Here is a 10418-nt window from a genome sequence, read left to right as displayed (position 1 = left end):
ATATTTTGATGAAAACTGCTTAATATCATGCCACTGCAGAATGTTCTATAATATCTGGCAAGCACTTAATTGTAGAGTCTTTCTGGTTTGTTTCTCTTAGGTAAAGGAAAATAATATAGGACTTATGACCTTTTTTCTTTTCCTCTTAAGAACTGTGTTTTTATGCTCACCTATGTGCTTTAACCATGGTACCATTTGGATTCCTATAGAAATAATATTCAATCTTTATTTAAATCTGTTATCTTAAGTAATATATTCTTCAGAGTTAACATTCCCATTCCTCCTGCCTTTTTTTTTTTATTGCTGGGGTGCAGATAGTTGAAGCCATCAATTTCCAGGTTTGAATCTGCTTTTAACTAAGACTTTGAAATAGTTTAAAAAAAAAAAAAAAAAACTGTTAAAAAAGCATCAGTGGACAGCTTTGTTGTTTATATATGTTGCACAGCAACAATACTGTGAATTCCAGAAAACCAGAGGTGGCAGAAACGTGAAAAACACAGTTACAATCTGTAAACTTCTTGGCATTTTTGAGTACTCCTTTGGCTTGGGTGTTAGAGTCCTCTATAATGTCAAGCCAAGAATGTATGCCTTTAATCTTATATGTTGTGCTGCTTCTCAGATGTTGTCTTTTCATCTTCTGCTCTAATATTATTCTTCATTTCTCTGAAAAATTCCTTGGAGTTACTGGTCCTCTTGTTATTCTTTCTGTTTATGCTGTGAAACCTCTGTTGATATACCAGAATTCTTGCAAAATGATAGAATCCTTTGAAGTTCTTGCATCTTTCCCCAAAAGCTGGAGTTTGTTTAGTGATATTTTACCCTTATGTTTTGCTTTGCAGACTTAAAGTTTGAAATTCATGTTTCTGTATTTATCTCCCTCATTATTTGGAGTTTTTTTTTTTTTATTGCTGTTAGGATACCGTTCAGTCTTCAAATTAAACTAACTTCTGCTTGCCAACATGTAATTCCTATTTGGTTGCTCTCTTCTCTTTTATTTTCTGATTCATTCAGCATACAGAGGAGATGGAGTGGCACAAGTTGACAGATTAGTGGAGAAGCTAGCCTTTAAAATACAAATTTATACCAGCCTAAGTATTTGTAAATTGCTCCTCACAAAGAGGAGCAGACATCCACCTTGAGCAAGCTGTCCTCAGTGCAAATAATCTACTGTTGAGGAAAGGCGTATAAGTGGACCTTCTGCTATAGAACGGGTTGTCAGATGCATCTTTGAAAGTGTTTACAGGACAAAATGCATTAGTAAAACCATAATAAGGCAAACTCAACAGGAAATCAGAGTCTATATTTACTTCTTGTTTCCTGAGGTTTGAAGCAAAAATGTAGCCTAGAACAGCAGCAGCAAAGGCACAAAGCTCAAATCATAGATTTACTCTATCTGTATTCGTGCATTAGAAAACAACACTTCAGCACACTTGAGTGTGAAGGGTTTTGCCAGGAAATATCTGATGTCATGGAGAGTATCAGGTTTCTAACAAAACTTAATCACATGGGTGTAATCAGTGAATTAATGAGCAGAACACAGGTGTATGGAATAATTACCTTTTGTTTTCTTTGTTATGGTGATAGGATTTCTATTTTGTGTAAGTATATTAATTTTTTTTTTTAGAAGTCCTATGTGCCAACAGTTCCACTGTGTACCTTCTATCAGTAGGGTTTAGTGTTGCAGGCTCAGTTACCATATTTGCTCCTCCTCCTAAACTAAAACTGGCTTAAGCTTCTTCAAATCACCTGTGAACATACCATCCTCCCTCCTCTTCAAAGCTAGCAATTTTGTCATTTGTGCTAGGAGCCAGAATGAAATGAAACAGCAGTGATGAAAACATCAAGATAAGCTATCTTCTTCCTTCCGCATTTCACTTTTCTGTCTTATTCTCTCTTTTCTCATTCCTCTTTCCTACTCTTTGCTCTCTCACCTCTTCCCTGCTTCATTTTCAGCTCCTCTTCTTCTTCAGTGTTAGAGTAGAAGGCATTGTCCTTTAGGACCAAAGAAGCAACAAAAGAAAGATGCAGTAATTTTTCACTGAAAACATGTTTATGTAAATTTGTATATAATACACATTACACAGATACAGCAGACTTAGCAACCGTTTGGTGTTTTGATATCACATTTCTGTTTAATACACCCACTTTGTGCTCAGATTCTCTTTTTGAAGTGAAGGTGGGATTGCCAGTTCTTGCAATCATATACAGTGACTATTTTCTGTTTGCTCTCGTTGATTATTTATTTTCTTAGTACATGGATGGTCCACATTCACTAGTCACAATGGTGACTACTGGCTGAGTGTACGGTAGGAGATGTAGACTTTAGCATCATAGGACATCAAAGCTAACACAGTTATATGCTGTATTATGTCCATTTAGTCTCTTGTTTATGAAATGATGCATCACTCTATGCATAATAATTTTGAACGAGGGTGGAATCTTGTCTGTTATTACTTGTATCCCTGCTAAAATAGTTCTCTCATAATTTGTGGTATATATTTTTGACTGGAAGTTTTGGTACTCCTCAGCTCTAACAAAGATTAAGTATCCAGAGCATGCTTGCTTTCAGGACAGTGAAGTACTACCAGTAACAGTAATGCCCATCAGAGGACCCAGTAAGCTCCAATTCTGCTTGAGTCTTTAAGAAACATTGCATCTGATTCTTGGTAACCATCTGCTGATGTTTCTGCGTTTTCTTAGATTTTGGGGAAAAAAAAAAAAAGTGAGTTATCTGGAGATGTTTTAGGGACTAGTGACAGCTTGTGTAGTATCATTTATTCTGTGTTGTTTTGGATACAGATGAATGTTTATGCTTATTTTCCCCCCTGAAATTAAAGTAGAGAAATATTTGTCTAAATCTCTTTGCACATTTGTCTAAAAGTCACAAATGAAATTTAATGTAGCTTGCTTTTCTCCAAAGCAAAAATTTAGGAGGAAGCACAGCATTTATATGAAACTGACAAAGGACTCTTCTAAGCCCTGATAGCCACATTATAATTTCTGTATTTCTTGCTTACTGAAATCTAGAGGAGCAACCTCTTTTTATTACAAAAAATATCTGATTTTATCAATTTTCAAAGATGGCTGTTATTCAATAGTAAATCATTTCAGAAAAGATATTCAGATGGAGGATATAACTTTTCACATTCTATATTCTCCTCACCAGGATCAGAGAAGGAGGAAAAAGTTTCAAATTTTGGTAAAAATTCCTATTTATTGGTGAAGTAGCAGTTACTGTAGCTGACGTGATTTTTTTTCTTCTTATTGTACATTAAGAAACAAATTCCTATTTGCACAACATTGGTTTAAGATTATTTCTGCATGAGGAAAACGTTAAAACAGTAGAATTTCACTAGATTCAAAGGACTTGTGCTAACAAAACTAGGCTCATTTTCTGAGATCTGTGCTTTATTACTGGCTTGAGGAATGGAAGCTAGATTTATTAAGGCTGGAGATGCTTCCACTCATTCAGTGAGCTGAGATAATGAGGTTCACGTCTCATTTCTGAACAAACTGGATGGATGTAGATTAAATTAGGTGTTCTGCCTAACATTTGTGAAGCCTGTGGTATAAAGCCATACACAAGCTTTATCTTTCTGTAAGAACACACTTTGAGTTATTGGATGTTAATTTCAAAGTGGAATATTCAATAAAGCCGTGAAGGTAAACCAATTTAACCTATCAAAACTGAATGATCAGAAAGACTGAACCAATTATTCTGCCCTTAATTTAGTAAGAATTAGACTTAGAGGTGATAAAGTGATTTCTTTACCTGCTTATCACAATGTCCTTTCCAATCCTGCATCCGTGATCTACAGAAAGAAACTGAACTTTGAGTAAGAAATAGGACCCTGGGCAGAAATTACGCTGAAAAGACTGACCTTTTCTGGTAATGTTACTGAAACCAAAATCTATTTTGACTTAATAAAAAATTCAATTTTGAATTCTTATTTTTTTTCCTCGATCAATAACGTTTTGTTTCCAATTACTGTGAAATTACTCTGGCCTTGGTCAGAATATTCAACAGTGGAAAAATGTTTCATTTATTTCAGAATAGTTTTAAAATGTTATGAGTTGACATGGGAAACCCAGATGTTTTTAATTCTGAAAATTGAGAAATAGATTTTGAACAGGAAAGCTATCTTGTTTGATGTGCATCCTCAGGAAGTAGAATGACAGAACATTCCCCTTTTCTTTGCTATGCTGTCATTATATAAAGATGGAGTGGAAAGATTTTTCCAGGCATCTGTGCGAAGCCTTAGGAAGATCTTGAGAGAAACAACAGAAATCCAATAGCTCCTGCATCCTCATCAGCTATTAAAGCCCTTGTTAAACCCCTCAGAGTTAATCTGATAGCTTTTCTGTTTCTTACTATTTCTTTAAAGGTAAGGTGAAATGTAAAAAACTTGTCCAAAGATGATTTCAAATATTAACACAACGTCAGGAGTTTCTCCAAAAGTGTTTTTTTACTAATATATTGGAAGCCAGCTATGCTTGTTATGCTGCATTTGCATATCACTCTTAGTGAGCAACATGGCAGTATTGTCACATAATTGTGAAGGAGACATCTAAACCCTCAGTTCTGGTGGTAGCTGATGTAATAGCATGCACAGGAGTTCCTTAGAGAATGGGCTGTGTAATGCAGCATCTCTGTTTTTTTTTTCTCTTCATTCAGTGTGAGCCTCTATGAGAGCTGTTTCCTGCTCTGATTTTCACAGGAAATGTGTTGTGGTTTTTTAATTTATTTTACCTGACTGCTGTTTAAATACACAGGTAATCTATAGTTGTGTAGTACAGACAGGCATGGATCACCTCTCTCGCTCCTGCTGGCTTGGTGACATTTTCACATCTGGTGTTTGGTAGCCAGGCCCAATGACTAGTGATATTTTTCAGGGACCTGACTCTTTCTATTCCTTTCAGAACAGCAATATGTATACAGATAGGGACAAAGAGTTTGATTATAGTTTGTCTCTTTTTGTTTTAAATCCATTAAAAATAAGATGGAAGGAATAACCTAGTCATGGTCTGTTATACTGCCAAATGGTTCCAAACGCTTCATGTAGTGAAATGGTAAAAGATGTAAGGAATAAGGAATAAACACATTGCCACCACCTCTGACTTTAGAATATTCCTGGGACAGACTTGTTATATGGCTGCTGTGGTGGCCAGTTCTTTTCTGGGGGTGATATTATCACTAAACTTGATCTTTAGAAACAAAGTCCTGCTTTCTAATATCTGATGTCTAATGTCTCTTGAGTAGAGACTTCCTTTTAAACCTGAAAATGATTTTAGAAACCTACTTGAAGTGTGTGTTTAAAAGTGGTAACGCTAGTATTGGATGATCTTTCTGTTTTACTGCTGTATGGATAGGAGTCTGAAAACTTCCTTGTTTCTGCATGTCTCAGTTTCTATTCTGGTCAATGTTATCATTATAAGCAAAAGTCAAGGTCACCCTTGACTTCACTCTTTGTCCATTTTGGCTGTGCTTACTTCTACTTCATGTTGGGAATAGCTGTGGATTTTGCTGTTTTCAGGAAGAAGTTAATGCTGCTGGCATCTCTCTGGCCTTTGATTTGTCTACATTGTGATCAAAACTTTGATCACTTTCATACCACAAGATGCTCTGAAGATTTTCTGAACCCATTAAAAATCTTGAAACTGTTAGCCACAGAATTACTTCTTTGTCTGAAATAATATTTCTATGAATTCTCATGGCTGTACTTATTTACAATGAATTGTTTCTGATATTTACAAAATAGTTTTTTATGGTCAGCGTTTCTTGGAGCTGTGCTTTTAAGAACTGTTTCCAGAAAAGTAATTTACTTAACAGAGGAACCCATGTGAGATGTTATATTTTTCTAACTTTTTAATTCCTTATAAAATGGTTTGTTTCACGTTTTGGTGTTCGTTCTGCTCCAAATAGCTTTTTACCCCAAAGTGCTAGTCCAAAAACAGTTCTGTGACTCTTCTTAAACTCAAAATGGTACTTCAGAGATACAGTACAGAGAAGAAAAATAGTGAGATGAGATCATAAAATATTGGTATTTACTGTCTTTCAGTGGCTGCTATTTATGTCCAAAAAGCTGGGGTTTCTTTTTGTTTTTCTTTTGTTTATCTTATCCTTCCATGTGAGTTCTTGAAATCGGTACAGATTTTTTTTCCTTGTTCTCAGCTGGAGGCATATGACTAACAGGTGGTAACATTTGGACTCCCAGTTGGCACAAATACTGTTCACAGTCCCCTTCACTCATACCATTGCTGGGCCAACACAGATTGCAGGACAACACAGTGGTGAAAGGCTCTTAATGTACTGATAGTTCCAGATATACTTGGCCTAATGTGACTAGTGAAACATTTATTTCTCACAAAAGAGAAAAATTGAAGCTGTTGGACTTCCAAATGTCTTGTGGTGTTTTTTACTGCCCAAGCTAATGGAGTGTTAAATGTTCAGCTTAATGGAGAAGCCTTTGAGAGAACATCTGTAACGTTCTCTTTACCAGTGTAACCAGATGGGTAATAAGAGGAGATGGATCATACAGCTGCAGTGCTATCTTCAACTCTTAATCAGCTTTATTTTTTTGCCTTCTTTGCTGGAGAAGCAAACTGATCTACTGCCCTTAGTCTTGCTTGGGATCAAAGGTTTGACTTTGATATTTCAGAACCGTGTTCACATCATAGTACTCAGGAAACTGTGCATGTAGTTTGCAAAGGTAAGAAAATCTTGCAGCGTTTTTACCCTATGTATGGTGTTACATCATGTACTCAAGGTTGAATCCAACTTTCATACATCTCAAGTGTTTTAGCTATCATTTTCCCTGCTTTGGTAATTGGATTCTGCATCAGAGTGAACGTCTGAACATCACATTTCAGTGGCATGGAATGGAGGGTGAAAAAATAAGGCAGTTTAAACCTTTTAATGAGCCAAGAAATTACACTGACACAAAAGAGCAAAAGTAGCTTGCTAAAATGGAAAAACGAGTAAGGCTTTTTTCTCTTGTATTCTCAGCTCAAGTTTCTTGATCAAGAAAAGCTGGACTTATACTTTTTTTTTTTTAGATAATAAAAGAGCCTATTTTCAGCTTGTCTTTATAGTCTCACAATACAACCCATTTTCCCAAATACTGACAATTGTTTTTTCCAATTCATATTTAAGACTTCAATATAGGTATTAAATTCCTAGCAAAATGGCAATTCCTGGAAAAATATTAATCATTACTGTGTGTTTGGAGCTCAATATTTCAGTCTAGGAACCATTTCAATCTTTCCTGCTCTGAGGCTTATCGTTGTTGTTATTTGAGGAAGTACATTTTACGGTATTGCTGTTGTACTTGTCATTGAAAGTGCCAAGTCTGATGTATGGGAACTTTGGTTCAAATACTTTTCCGTTGAGGTGGGAAGCAAGTGATCTTTAAGGTCACTTCCACCTGAAGCCATTTTATGATTCAAAGATTCACTCTTTGAATGTGTGAGATGGTTGGGGATTAATGTCTCCGCATCCTATGCTATCACATGCCTTTAAAACATTAATCTCACTGTTCTGAGTAACTTGAGTTGCTTTTTATCTTTATATCTCTGTATTGCTGACCAATATAAATTAAACTCATAGATATGATTTGAACAGGCTGCACAGGGGGACTCTGCCCTGCAAGTATAAATTAAAATACACTATAACATGATTATTTTTCACCTATAATGTGTATTGGTAATGCACATCTATAAACATTTCTGTTATTATACTTCCTGAAAAAAGAATGTAGCCCAAATGACTAGTCTATACAGAGCTACCTGAATGTGCAGATCTTAAATTATTTTAACACCTTTTAGCTATTTACAGACAGCAATTAAATATTGGATTAAATATATTTATTGGATTAAATATATTTATTTCTGTTAGATTACTGTAACTTCTAATGTTAACTAAGATGTAGTATTCTGCCTCTTATAGAGGAACTGAGGCAAATGACTATACCTTAAAAACATTCATCTACCTCTTCTATGTTGACATAAAGAAAAATATGACAGAACTTGAGACACTAATTTTTAAATGTTAATAATACAATTTCTTTTGATATCTCTATTCTTCAAAACTCACAGGACATGTTGGTCCCGAATGATGCATTTAAAAAATAAAACACAGTTTTCTAACATCTTGTTTTGTAGTTCTTTGTTTTTTAGATGCTCTTTTTAGCAGTTGGTAGGGCCCTGTGAAATCTTCCTTCTCCCAGTCTTCCCTCCTGGTAGGACTTTATGTAATCAGGGTACATCTATTATCAGGAAACACACACAATATTATTGTGACATGTATTGTGGGAAGCATGTAGTTACATTACTTTTCATATTTCCTTTTCATGTTGGCTCACTCCCAGACAAGATTTAGGAAGAGCAGAATCATCTGGAACTGTACTTTTTTGTTGTTCTAGTTTTTGCCAAATTTTCAATTAAAAGCATTCAGCATGCCAGCAAGTCCTTCCCCCACTCCCCTTTCTTTAAAAGTAGGTTTTTTTAAAATATTTTTGCACTTAGATAACTTCATTTTCAGTGTGCACATCAGTTTTAGGAATATTTTCCATGGAAGTCTTAAGAACACTGCACAATCTTTATAGTACAGAGAGATGCCTGATGTCCTCTAATGGGGACAACTATAGAGTTTATGAAAGAACAAGATTCCAGTACTGAAGCGAGCAGAGCAGGACCCCAAGTGTGGGTCTCTTCCACTCTATGTGAACATATTAACATTCCAGTGATATGAATCTTTTTTTTTTGTTTTTTCCTAGAGGAGGCTTGTCAAGAACAAATGTTAAAATCTTAAAGTTCTAAATGAATGATGTTCCTGTTTCTTTTTTCGTTTTGATTCATCCTAGGAAAATGGGAGAGATTCAGAAGTAGGTTAACTTCACAGTACTAAGAGAACTGCTCTAAAACTAAAGCATGTAATTACAGTCTCAGTAACAACCTGGAAATGGTGAGTTTCCCTGTTAAATTAACAAAGAAAAATGCTTTTTCTTTCCATGCCTAAAAGAAAACTGCATAAGTTAGACCCTGCCTGGTAAAAGACTTGGTTTGATCACTGGAAAGCTATTCAGCTACTCTGCGATCATTTACTTGTTAATTTGTGAGGCAGAACTAAGTCATGCGAACCATTAGGCTTTCTGTAAAAATTCAAGCATTTCCAAAGAAAAAGATCTTAATCTGACCTCTGGCCTTCCTTAAAATGCTTGAAAGAGGGGAAAAAAGGAAACAACCATGGCTTATCACAGTGAAATGATGAGAGTATCTCAGCCTCAACCAAGTATTTCTACCTTCCTCTGCACTTTGAGCAGCAAGGGTAAATGGGCTTGCTCTTGTTGTCTCTGATCTAGAAACTAACAGAAATCTCTGCAATGCTCCATGTATGCTGAGCTGGGAGGAAGGATAATTTTTTCTTCCCCCCCACGTGGAGCAGGGGACACAATGGTTGACCTCGGGGAGGTCCCCACAAAGATGCAATGAGGAAAAATCAAGTTTAAGGTCGAGGAAAAACAACTTGCTGCGGTTAACATTGTAATGCAGTAATGGTTTAAGAGAGCAGGCACAGAGGGAAACTCATGCCTGCAACATCCAGTAAAATTGGGGCATTGATGATGAATGCTTTTTTTAAAAAAAAATACAGCTTATGTGAGCTTTTACAGCATTCTGAAGTTCTTTACATCATAAAGTATCAAGAAGACGACAAATTTTTGAAAGCAATGATTAAATAGATGTAATGATGGTCCATTCTGAGCATCTGTTTAGCTGTAAGGAGTAATACAGAGTACCTCAAAATGATGAAGCGAAGAAGTGTTGCGCTTCTCTAAATAATGACCATAAAATATTTTTCAGCAGAACTTTGGGATTTAAAGATCCAAGAGTTCTTGTCTCTAAAGAAGTCAGAACAGAAAACAGTGTATATGTATATTTCAAACTCTTCAATTTTTCAGAAAGTGGTTAGCTTTTTTTGGCATAGTTAAGTTATATATTTGACTGTGTTAAGGCAAATTTCAATCTCAGATGTGTTTCAGGGATCTATTCATATTGTGTGCCAGGAGCTAAGGACAAAAATCTTCAGTACATAAATGACAAAAAATTTTAGAATTTTGTTTTTCCTACAACTGCTAGCCTAGCAAGTACATTTTTGGCAGGAGAAAATCTTGTTCTCTGTTTCTTTACCAGTAATAGGTTGTTAGTAGGTCAAATTTTGCTCCTAGAAAAAGACACAATCCATTCTGATGCACTGGTAGCATCAAAGCAAGAGCAAAAATGGTGTGTCACCAGACAGCAACTATGATAGCACTGGAGAATAACAGATGCACTGGAGTGTGCATTCTGAAAAAAAGTTCAATGAAATAGAAGATGGTGTCAGGGTTACAGCTAAGCTTCAAGGTTGTGGCTTTAAGGCATGG

This window comes from Meleagris gallopavo, chromosome 10, assembly GCF_905368555.1.
Source record: "Meleagris gallopavo chromosome 10, MGAL_WU_HG_1.1, whole genome shotgun sequence".
NCBI classification, from domain to species: Eukaryota; Metazoa; Chordata; class Aves; order Galliformes; family Phasianidae; genus Meleagris; species Meleagris gallopavo.
This window is presented reverse-complemented; position numbering follows the sequence as displayed.